Source organism: Drosophila persimilis, unplaced genomic scaffold (assembly GCF_003286085.1).
Source record: "Drosophila persimilis strain 14011-0111.01,24,50 unplaced genomic scaffold, DperRS2 tig00000002-arrow-pilon, whole genome shotgun sequence".
Lineage (NCBI taxonomy): Eukaryota > Metazoa > Arthropoda > Insecta > Diptera > Drosophilidae > Drosophila > Drosophila persimilis.
Genome location: NW_020825289.1, coordinates 13961751 through 13973999, shown reverse-complemented (window position 1 = coordinate 13973999; position 12249 = coordinate 13961751). Strand labels below are relative to the sequence as shown.

Genomic DNA, 12249 nt, shown 5'->3' with positions numbered 1-12249 from the left:
GAAACAAGAGGCTAGACAGGACGACTGGTCGACTGGTCTGCTGAGGACTGGTCGTTCTGTAGAGGGATGGCCGATGGGGTTCTGTTCTGTATAAAGGGTCCTAAAAATGTTTGGGGCACACAAAATGGCGACGGCTCTCCATTCCTGCTTTGCCGCCGTCGCCGCCGCGCCGTTATCCTCACTTGAAGAGGCGTCGCAACGTTGCACAGTCAATTTGCGTTCGAGATTTATAACTGCTACACACAGTGGCGGTCCATCGTCTGATATGCCTCACTGGCCTTACGACGCGTCGTGGCCTTGAAACTGGCGGGGCATCAACTGGGCCTCCGTTTCGGTTGGCGAGCGACAGCGCCAGCGAAAGAGCTCTCTTTTTGCCATAAATATTTCTTGCTCGATCAAGTGTACTAATTTAATGTGTTACCGTGGCCATATAAATACACACATACATAGAGTATATACAGGGTTTATACATACATATATACACATACATAGGAATCGATGGCTCGACTGACTTGACTTAGGCACTAGCTCTTGGCCTGTCCGCTCGTTCGCTCTCTCCAACGCAGTCGCTATCAACGCTGGCAGGACATTCAAAACAAGATTTATGACAGGCGTGCGGAGCATCACCAGCAAATGGATGGGGCATGTGGATGGCACGGGGCATGGGGCAGACAGGCAACAATAAAATGAAATCAACGTTACGAAACAAGAGAAATGACAACGTTGCTAAATGGGCTTATCGGAGCAGCAAGCAAGCAGCGGGTTGCAAAGCGGAAAAGGAAAGCAAACAAGGAGAAACGCGGCTGGCTGCTAGGTCAGAAACGAATCTCTTGATACCCTGGAAATGCCATCTGCCTTGTTTAATAGGTTTCCCCTTTACATCGGGTATGGAAGGCTCAGCAGTGGGATGCATGTCAGATGGAACTTTTCGGCGAATCATCATACCATTCACTCGAGGGTACAAATAAGGCAGTTTTGGGGTCTGGTTCGGACCGTGGAAACTTTTTTGATTGTCTGCTTGGAGGATTTTTCGTTTTGAAAATTTGATTAATGTTGTGCTCTGACAACGGACGGCTATTAACGGTGATGGCAGCCGAGGTCCTGTAACATTCTGAAGGAGATGTGTGTGTGTTTGTGTGTGTGGCAGGTCATGATTTGCGGGTCCTGGGATTTATCTTCGGGGATCTATTAAAACTGAAAAAGCAACAAGCGAGCCATCAGCCGCCACTTAAAACTCCATCTCCATGAGAGAGGAGATTCCTTCGACCTGCCTTCTGCTCAGTCTTTCCCGCTACTGCCTCTTAAAGTACGGGCAAAATTAAACATTTTCTTGTATGTGGAATGTGTACAGGGCTGCTTTTCCTTTTTTCACACAGTTCAAAGCAATTTTCTTTGCTGCCTTTCTTTGCTCTCAGTCTGTGTTAATTATGTGTCCTGTGCACAAGTTTCCTTCAACATTTGTCTTTATTATGGGGCACGGAGACACACACGGGCTGCCTGCTACCTGGCAAGGCCATCTGTTTCGCCCCCCAGTCCCTTATTATCTTTGTTTCTGCTTTGGTGCTGCCTTTGTTTTTCTCTCGCTGTGTGCCATACATCATGTATGCAAAATGATGTATGCATGTAAATGATGGCAACAGCGACGAAGACGGAGACGCAGAAGTGTTGCGAATTAGGCCAAGGAGAAGCATTAATAAACGCATTTAGTGGGCGAGCAGCGGAACAGCGGAGCAGGCGTATGCGCAATGCCAAAAGAAAAGGCATATAGCCATATCCACATGGGGGGAGGTGACGATGGTACGGGGAGTAAGCTTAGATAATCGCCAAGAACCAGAAGGAGAACCAGAACAAGAGCCTCATGATGTGGATAGACGACACATGCAGGCTTATAATTTGCACGTGGCATATCATTTCGTGCCGCCTCCTGCCCTCTCCTCTTCGTCCTCCTGCATCCCTGCTGTCATATGTGTTCTTATTGTGTCACTGAGCTTGACATACTTTCCACTTAGGAGGCAGCAGAATCAGCAGCAGCAGCAGCTTTCAGCCCCTTTTTCGCAAGTTTATCATTTGCAGTCTTAGTTATGCATACTCACATAGTGCCCCACTCACCCCACTTCCCCTCCCCAACTGCTCGCCTGCCTCTCTAGTTTTCTTGGGTGGAAAATCATCATCATTGTCGTGTTTTGCTCTCGAGTTGCTTGCTCAGTTTCCTCCAACGACTGCGAGGCGACATTAGTCGTAATATGTCGCCAGGCTGTTACTTTTACTTTTCTAGTTTTAAGGCTGTTATCGCTGCAGGAAAAGAGAGAGCGAGAGAGTATCATGCCCGTGGTGCATTTTCATTTTATATCTCAAATGGCACAAGGCTTGCATGTGCTGCTAGTCTCCCCCTGTGGCAGCATCCACAACAAACAAACCATTATAATTAATATGGCACCCAAAGAGTTTGAGGCCACACACACACTCCCGCATAATTAACGTATAAATTACATATGGTGTGACGTTAATAATCCGGGCGTTAATAGATTTTTCCTCTCGTTTTTCCGGGGCCACCCAACCATTTACCCCATCATGTTGTGTGTTGTTTATTCAGGCAGCAACCAGCAGCCAGGAGTCAGCCAACAGTCCAGCTGTGGCTTAAGCGGAAGTCCTGTTTCCTCCCCCTTGCTTATCCGATTGCCTAAATTATCGATAATCAATGAATGAATTTGTGTGCGTTTGTGTGTAATAATTGTTTATCTAAATAATAGAACCATTTATTTTCGCTTAATTGCATTTGGCTTTTGCTCTTTATTGTTTTCCATATACCTGCATGCAGAGAGGGGGAGTGGCAGGGTAGAAAGGATAATTAAATATTCAACAGCCCCCCAGGGGTGACTTGTCCTTTTTCGGAGGTCCTTATTAGGGGACAGAAAACTCATTAAAAATCCTCACTCAAAAGTCGGTCCGTGCACTGTCAAAGGATTTTGTAAGCAATTTAACTGGAAAATCATGCGACAAACTATAAACTAACCAGCCGCAACAACAGTCCACCCGCCCGCCCCCTCTATCCACCCGTCTGCACGAGTATAGTGTTGCAAGGGCGTGTCCGACAAATAATGAGAGACTCCACATCCTTTTGGAACAACAAAGAAGTGGAAGGAGAGACTAGAGAGGAGGGTATGTTGTGGAAACTTTTGTCATTGGGCCCGAAAGGCATTTGAAAAGCAAACAAATAGACATTAAACAAGAAATAGCTCAACAGTCGGAAAATCGACTGATGGATACCCTAAAAGGGTGAAATATCTGTAGAAAAGGGAAGACATTTGTAGTAGGTGATAGATTTATCATACGATTCTGATAAATACGGTTAGATAGAAAGATAATTATATTTCTTTTAAAATTGTAGATGCCACAAGAATCCATAATTAACTTGCTGTATCTATTGCTATCTTCCAAAGCAGTACAAAGACAATATACCCCTTGAACCAACAGCAACAATCAGTAGAGGGTCCTGGCAATATCCACAGAATGAAACAACTTTCCTCCCATCCCCTCCCCAACAAGAACAAATGGCACAGAGTCGCAGCAGAGGTTGACGTTTAATTTGCCACTTTTATTAACAGCGCTCATATTAGGGACTCATTTATCAGGAGTCTCTGCTATCCGCTAGTCCTCAAGCGTCCTGTATCCTCGCTCCTCTTATTCCACACAAAAAACACCAGGGACTGTGGGGACTCGGTGGCTGGGGTGTAGGGGGATTATTGTCTGCACACAAAAACAGAGAAACAGTGTAACAGTTGTGGGAATTATTTAATTTAGACCCTGCGCCTTCCCAGAACCATTGCCCAGGGCCCCCAGCACAGTGGAATGAATTGGGGAATCCGGCAGTGGAAATATCAAAGGTCTCTCCATGCTATTATTGTGAGCATAGGTCTGCACTCCCCGACGAGGGATCTCCCATTCAGCAGACAAGTTGTTCTTATTTTGCACTCTCATTGCCAGAGGAACGAACCGGGAACAGGCCCAGTCGTTGGCCCCCGAAGGCAGCTCCTAAGCTATTGCCTTCAGGCCGCCAGCAGTAGCAGACTCTACTGTTAAATTAATGACAATGACTCCGGGGCGAACGCTGCTCTGTGCAGCTCTGCGGAATGGGACGTCAGCGTTCATGTACCTACTGATTGTTCAGAGCTGCTGCGTCTGCCACAGGCATTGCCACTGCCACTGGCATTGCCGATGCCATTGCCATTGCCACAGTTGCAGTGACACATGACAGAGCGTTTCATTTGTTCTGCGGCGTTGGAGCATGATACGGCGGAAGTGGGCGCCAAGGCCTCCACACAATGACGGCGATCTCCACACCAATATCCTTCAAACGGGAAGCGTTATGAACGTCTGTTTCTGCTTCTGCTTTTGTGCTCGCCGGTACCTCATGCCTCTGTGCCCCATTTAATTGAGTTTCCACTTTGGGCAAGGGCAGGGACAGCCATATTTCCCATTACAGCATTAGCCACAAGCTGCTTGGCCACGACACGTGCTAGCTAAGCGCGGTTAGCGCTTCGCTTCTAAGCTGCCGATCATCGTTTTGCGCAACTTCATTAGCCATTGGGCGGGGCCGGTGGCGGGGGAGGGGGCGGGGGTGGTGGCTGGGTGCTCCTGTAATGTAATCGGCCCTCTCGCACGTTCGGACACGTTTGGACGGCCATTCATCATCAGCCATTCATCCACAACTGCATCCACATACCGTGCACCGCCTTCATTCAGAAGGCATCGACTGCTGCCTAATTTGCTTCTGCGGTTGCTATCGTAACCAGATGTAACCCCAACAGACCTACCCGCTGGCCAATGGTCCCATAATTGCTAATGCCTATTGGCTAACCTGGCCAAATCGAATTGTGTGGCATTAACTAATCGGCGTTAAGCCATTCGCCCATGTACAGCGCTATTATTGACAATGTGAAAACTCGGGTGTGTGAAATACAAACTTGTGAAAAGGCAACAAATGAATGCAAAAGATAGGCAAGGGCAGACACTTTTCTACAGGTTTGTATCACATTTTGCTATTTTTTTCTTTAGAAGGAATTTACGCTCCGAAATGTTATAATTTTAGGGAATAATCTTTGCAGAAAGACTTGCCATCTTATAGAGTTTGGTTGAAAGAGCACGTTTCGTGTCCTGTGACCAATTGTTTCCTCGAAACGATAATGAATACCATTCTGATCAGATTTTAGGGCAGAAAAACTGTGAGAAACTTTACGAAAAAGCAATAAGCTCTTTGTAGTTTCGATCTATTTATAGACTGCAGCAATAATCCATATCAATACACTCTATCATATCGAGTGCACCTTTCCCACTGCTTTAGAATACCATAAAAAAAACAGAGCTTCGATTCGAGGGTGAGGAGGAGGGCTGGGAATATACACATATGTACATTCATAAATGCTGCATGCCAACACAGGCGTCGCATCAGCATCATGAAAATGCTCTCGCAGTTTCTCGCATGTTTATGGGTCGGACAGTGTAACAAACACATCATAAATGGGGCACAACACATATTTGATGAAATATTTATGGGGTCTTCAGTTATGTAAGTGTGTGTCTGAGTGTGTGTGTGTGTATGTGTGTGTGGGGAGCACATATTTGCCATACATTACGCACACATTACGCTCCTTTCCTGTTGTATTTGTGTTTGTTTTACCCCGAGAGCAGCAGCAGAAAGGATGTTTTTTATGCTGCAGCAAGGACTTCGGTGCGCACTTTCAGGCTTCGTATTTTTTAATATATTAGCTAGGAAAATATTATATTACGGGTATATTATGTACGATACACAGACGAAAGAGAGATGTACGGGGATATATGTAGATACGAGTATGTTTGCACAGCGGTCGCCCAGTACTCCTTTTATGTGTATGTATATGGGAGAGAGCATGTAAATTTTATTTGTTTTTTACGAGCGCATAAATCAAAGCAAATTGTTTTTTGTGTGCATGGAAAAATATGCGAAGCGATGCGATGCTATGCGGATTGCCCCTTTCAATGGCCGGACATTTCATATTTTATGCGGTCGGCGACCCTTTTTCTGTCCAAGGCAGAGGCATATTCAATGGCAGGGAACCAAGCCCCAAACTGAATGGTTTTCCAACGAAAGTATTTAGACAATTCGCCAATTAAAAGGCAAATCCCACATACGCGCAGAGAGTATCGTATCCCTGAAGTTCTCAGAATCGGGAAACAGAATCATAAACCGAGAGCCTATGATCAATCAAAATCCAATCAATACACATTCGCGTAAAACAAACGCCTTCGGGGGCATCATTTTTGCTATGCTCCAATTCTAATTTCATGCCCTACGCATCTGTGGATCCCGCACCCGCCCATACCCGCCCATCCATCTTTTGTTTTTGGCCAGAATTGATTTCATTAATTTCTAATGCCATCACGAAATATATACGAACCAGAAACAACAGCCGCGGGTTGTGCGACCCGGAAAACAGAGAAAACAGAGCGAAGAAAAGAAAAGCATCAGCAGCCATCACATCAATGGAAAGCAAAATGCGAGAATATTTACTGGCGAAAAAAACTCCGCGTGCACAACAAATTATATCCGAATAAAAAAAGGAACGGAAATACAGGTCTCATCTTTCGACTAGGGGATACTCTTTATGCGGATTTGATGACTGCTTCAGGTTCCTTGGGTCGAGGGTATCTCTATTCCATGAAATGAAGAATTATAAAATAAAATAAGATACTTTTGAAATGAAAATTTCATTTTGAAATTCCTTGTGCAGCAATTAAGAGAAAATTCGCTTTGGTTTTCCTTCTGTTCCTGCTTTCCTCTGACTAAAACAAAAAAAGAAGCAGAAACAGATTAATTTCTTCATGTAATTTGTTTATTCTTTCATAATATTACACCAGTCCAGTCTTTTGCTCTTATAATAAAATTATCTTTTGACTTTTGGCTCTCTCTCACTTGGTGGCAGCTTAAATTCATGCGTTTACATGGAGATTTCCTCCTGTAATAGTGATAGAAAGATAGTAGGGGGGACATTGTTCGAGTCAGCAGCGCATTAGCCGGATGCCATTTACAGATAAAAAAGCGAAACGTAAACGGTCATGGCTTCAATGAACTCTCCACGCACACACTCACACACCCACACACACACACATGTTCCACCTGATACTCGTGTGGATACAGATACAGATAAACGCAACGTGTTGGCAGCCCTTTTTCCTTCCTTATGCAACAATTTTCGAAGGCTTGCTAAAATCACAGACTGGCACAAAGAGACCCAGCATAATGGCCAAAACGGGTAGAAGGGCTAAAAGAGCGGGAGAGAGAGAGAGAGAGAGAGAGAGAGGTAAAGGTAGGGACAAGGTCCCGCCCGCATAAAAGCTACTCTCCAAATGCTGGCGAGGCCGAGGCGGCGCCGACGGCCCAGCCCTTTTAAGTATCTATAAAATGAAAATGTTTATAGAAAAAGTGCTCTTCGAGTGACTTGATTTCTGCATTAAAGATACTTGGTCTCCCATGTGGGCGTGTGTGTGGGCCTGTGTGTATTTTATCCACCTGATTCCAGCAGAGTGTTTCCTCTGGGCCATAAAATGCAAGAGATATCCAGAAAGCGAGTATCCTATCCCACTGTATCCCTCAGATACTTATCGACTGTGTGGCAGGCATAATGTAAATGCGCAGAGGGTACACCACACGCCACATGCCACACACACATATACACACACAATGGCCACTAAAATTTGGCAGTTAAGAATCTTTTCCCCTTTGAAAAGAGGCTTCCGCACAGGAAGTGAAAGTTTTGGTAGTCTGTCAGTCAGTCGGCTACCGACTTTACTGCATTTTTATGTGGCCAAAAGGGTAGACAGGCTGGCTAGAACAGGATGTGGGATACAGGACACAGCAGCAGTTGGGCCATGTCTCCCATGGATGTAAGAGAATCAGTTATTTGACTCGTAGTTAAATGGAAAATGGAAAATACTTACGGACATCATCTCCATCTTCATCTTCGGGCTTTGTGTTCTTTGGGTTGCTGTAATGAAATAAATGGGAATAAGTGTGTGTGTTGAAAGGGTTGTTTTATGCCTCGATTACAACTAGATTTACAACTCGAATATAAAGAGCGCAAGGACTCATGCAGTCGCCTCCAATTATAACCCCTAGAAAATGGTAATCCAAGTGCTTGGCAAAATTAAATTAAATATAAAATTCATTTTGCACAGCAGAGGCCGATAACAAAACGATTTCTTGGTACACTTTCTCTCGGACTCGGACTCTGGACTCTGGAATCGGACTGTAGCACTTTCAATAATTGCCACTTGGGTGCGCATTAAAGCCAACTTATGCCCCCGATTGACGGGTGTTGCTGCAACAGAAGCACCGAGGCCTATCCCTCGTTTGGTTTGGTTGTTCCTTGGCCCCATCTACAACGCATAATCATTATCGTTACAGTTTATTGCACATTAAAAGTGCGACGCTCCTGTCGCCCTTTACTTTTATGCCGTCCGTGGGCTGGCCAAAACACTTGGCATTACATAAAGCAAATGGCCATAAAACGGAAAAGGGAACAAGAAACTGAAAGAAAAGAAGTCGAAGACTGTGGTGCTGCCTTCTTGACCGTCGCCAGTAATTGTCGCCCCCAGTAGGAGCAGGAGCAGCAGGAGAAGCAGGAGCAGCAGCAAAGTCTTTTGTTCGAATTTTTTACACATGAATAGTTGCCAGACGGACCTCCTGCCGCTTCCAGATTTAATTTAATTGTAACTGAAAGACCTCCATCCAGGACGCCCTCCAGGGCTTGCTTGAATTTGGAAATTTTTATTTGATTTTTATTTGATTACAGTTTTTAATGATCTCTCTGCCTCTCCCCCGCTGACGCTGAGAACAATTAGCGGAGGGGTCGTTGAATGAATGAATACCTCACTCCATGGCATTTCATACTTTTTCATTCATCCTTAGATCCTTATGTGTCTTTCAGTAACCCCTTTATCAAAGTAATCGTACAGAAAAGAACCCATTCGCATATGTTTCTACACTCCCCAACCCCCAAAAACTACTTATCTATTGTTGAAAATATGATTTTTAAAAGGTATCTATAGCTTCGAAAGATTATTTCATTCTGATTGTATTTCGATGGCACCATGATTTTAGCAAATTATGCAAATGTTTGCACTTATTTGAAACAACATTTTTGTTACTCATATTTAAGGGGGGAAAGGGGGTCGCTTTCCACTCCACTCCACACTGCACCACTCCTCTGTTCTACCCCTCTGCCCCTGCTGCTGCATCTGCTGCCAATATTGACAAGATTTTTATTTAAATTTCTCTGCCAATTTCTTGGCTGTGGAGTTTCCGGCAATGTCATTCCATTTCTCTGCCTCTCCTCTGGCATATCCTGTGCGCTTCTAGCTCTGTGTGCATATTTTTGTCAAATCAGCAAATGTTGCCGTTGTCAAGTGAAGTTCTGGCGCTGGCTGCTGCCATGTCTCCATGTCTCCATGTCTCCATTCGCAGATTCCGTTTTTTTCCATCTTACACAGGGAGGATGGCAGTGGAGCCTGCCAGAGCAAAAGCCACTAATATGAAAGCAAATTTGCATAATAATTTTTACCAGATTTTGTGCCAGAGAGTCCTGTCCTTTCCTCTCCTCTGGGCCGTTTCGTTTCTTTAAATTTATCTTTAAAGTATTGTTTAAAAACGGGGGATTCCCTCATAGCAAAAACTATATTTTATTCCGCTTTGTGGTAAATTTTCTTTTGACCCTGCCCGCTGATTTTCAAACAAATTGAATTTAATGACGTTTAATGAGAAAATTAATTAAAGCAATTTAATTTATGGCCACATCCACTCATAGAATGTCATATTTTTTTGTCCCCAAGTAACATATCTATTTCTATCCCTGTCTCTGCTGCACAGTTGCATTGTGGTTGGACTAAAAGGAAACCGCGAATGGATACATATTCCAGGACATTTGTCACACAAAAAAACAATATTTTTTTAATGAATCACTTTGTGAAAATAATTAATAATAATTGCATTTATGCCCCAATGATTTGTGATTTGAGAACACATCGTAAGGCTGTAAATTGTGCTATAGGTATTATATGATAATCATGGGATTGATGTAGTGTTATTTGGAGAAAATATCTTCAAGTGCTTTCCAACATTTAATTACTCATATTGTCCTCATTGGACAAAATTCAAAGGAAATTCACTCTCCACTTCCTGTTTCCTATCACAAAGTATATATTAAGAAACGTCTTCTAAGAACCACTCAATAGCCACTTATACCCGAAGCATAAATCGAATGTAATACATGTCACATTCATCGAAGGATCGATCCTGGAGTTCATTTATTCAGACACCTTTTACAGAGCCAGAGCTGGGGCCACCCTCTGGGCCATAAAAATAATTGGCTATAAATGCTCTAAAAGTCAAAACAAAATGCCAATTGTTGGCAGAGTGGGTGGAGCAGGGAATGAGGAGCGAGGGTTTCTCCCAAGGAATAAGAAATGGAATCAACACATTGCTTTTAATTAATGGCGTGGCTCTAAGGAGGCACTCGGCAGTTACTGTTGGGTGTTTTTATGACCTTTGGCTTGCCATCCGACTCCGACTGCCATCTGTGAGTGGCATCAAATGTTTGTGTGTGTGGCAAGGTGGAAGACTGTCGCTTGTTTCAAGTGCGTTCCGTTATAATTTTATGTGCAATTAATTTGCCACACAGCAGACACGCACGCACACATGAACCCGAACAGAATCGCAATGACAACCACCCCCAAAAATACGGGTGCAGTTTTTGGCCAAACTAATGAGTGGCAAGCGCTGCTGCCCCATTTATGTGACAGCCACTGAAAAACATCACTCCTAATGTCAGCCGTGTTGTGGCAATTAATGTCAATGGCATTTCTCTTAACTTCTCTTGATTTCTCTTAAATATTCCTGAAAGACAGCTTGCCTGGAAATCTAAAAATTCCCTACCGATTTTACCCTTTCCTTCAACTCCCAAACTGAAACAGAAACCACACAAAATGCATACAAAAGCCCACCCCAAAAACAGCCACAAAATATTTGCCAACCTCAGCAGAAAATCATGCAGGAGCATAATGGCCCACGAAATGGGGCATTTTCCGATTGATTTTTGCTGTTTAATCGGAGAGAGTGGGAGAGGGGACACAATTTACGTTCGGGCCTTGGGGCAAAAATGGTGGGTGGTGGTGGGGCGAAATCTCTAATTAGCTAATTGCTATAATTAAATGTTTTGCTAATGTTGGCATTTCGTTTAACGAGAGACGCAAGGATAATGTAAATTTCTGAGCGTTCCTCCCTGCTGACAGGGCCAGTGGCAGTGCAGGCGAATGTGTGTTCTCCATCCCACATCCTCCAGCATTGGAGCATTGTTATTATTGCGGTGGTCCTGCGTACCTACTGTTCTCTAGTTAATGGCAAATCGAACATATTTGCATATGAAATGAGCGAAAATCGAAACATGGCGGCAGTCAGGATCCGGACCCGTACCCGGACCCGACCCACAGCCCGCACACACAGAAAATGGTTACCCGGGCGATTTCCGGCACAGACAACATGACATTTTAAACGACTCTTTGGGCTTTCGCGTGGATGTGGATGTGGTACGAAAATAAGCCACGAGGACTACCCACCCACCTTGTCTGACTTGGCTTATTATTATGCAAAATCGATGGACAGGGAGCCAGGAAAAACCATTTATTATCATTATAAATTATGCATTGCATTATCGGGGATCGCTTGCCCAACTTCACGACTTAGCAGTCCACGAGTCCATGCCGCAGCGCATCGAATTTTCTATCGACTGGGACACCGCTGCGTATGAGCCATGTAATTGAGTTGAGGAACTGCTGCCGCCGTCTGCGGCTGCTGCCAATGGATTTTAATAACTTTGTTTTCCCTCTGTTTTTCTCCCACGCAAAATGCAAATTAGTCGACAACTAAATTTGAATAAGTCACAGATACAGATACAAACACCCCACGCAACGGATGGAAAACTCTGTGACGAGGGACTGCCAATGTCCCGAAAAAGGGTTCGAAAACTTTTCGAAAGCACAAAATTAAGACAGTCTGAGAGTCCAGCGCAAAAATCTTATAAAATTTAAATTAAAATTGGATTTAAAGGGAGGGATTTGAGGATCGAATGGGGATACCCTCTAGGAACGGTAATAGGTGGATTTTCTATTGAATTTTGAATTTTTCATATATTTGAGAAAATTTTGTAATTTCTGTGCCTA

At 44.1% G+C, this 12249-nt stretch overlaps 1 protein-coding gene across 7 annotated transcripts in view; it reads left to right on the top strand.

The window, feature by feature from the left end:
- LOC6593115 overlaps nucleotides 1-12249 on the top strand; it is a 61153-nt gene that overhangs the window by 28309 nt on the left and 20595 nt on the right. The gene's annotated exons all lie outside the window — the stretch shown is intronic.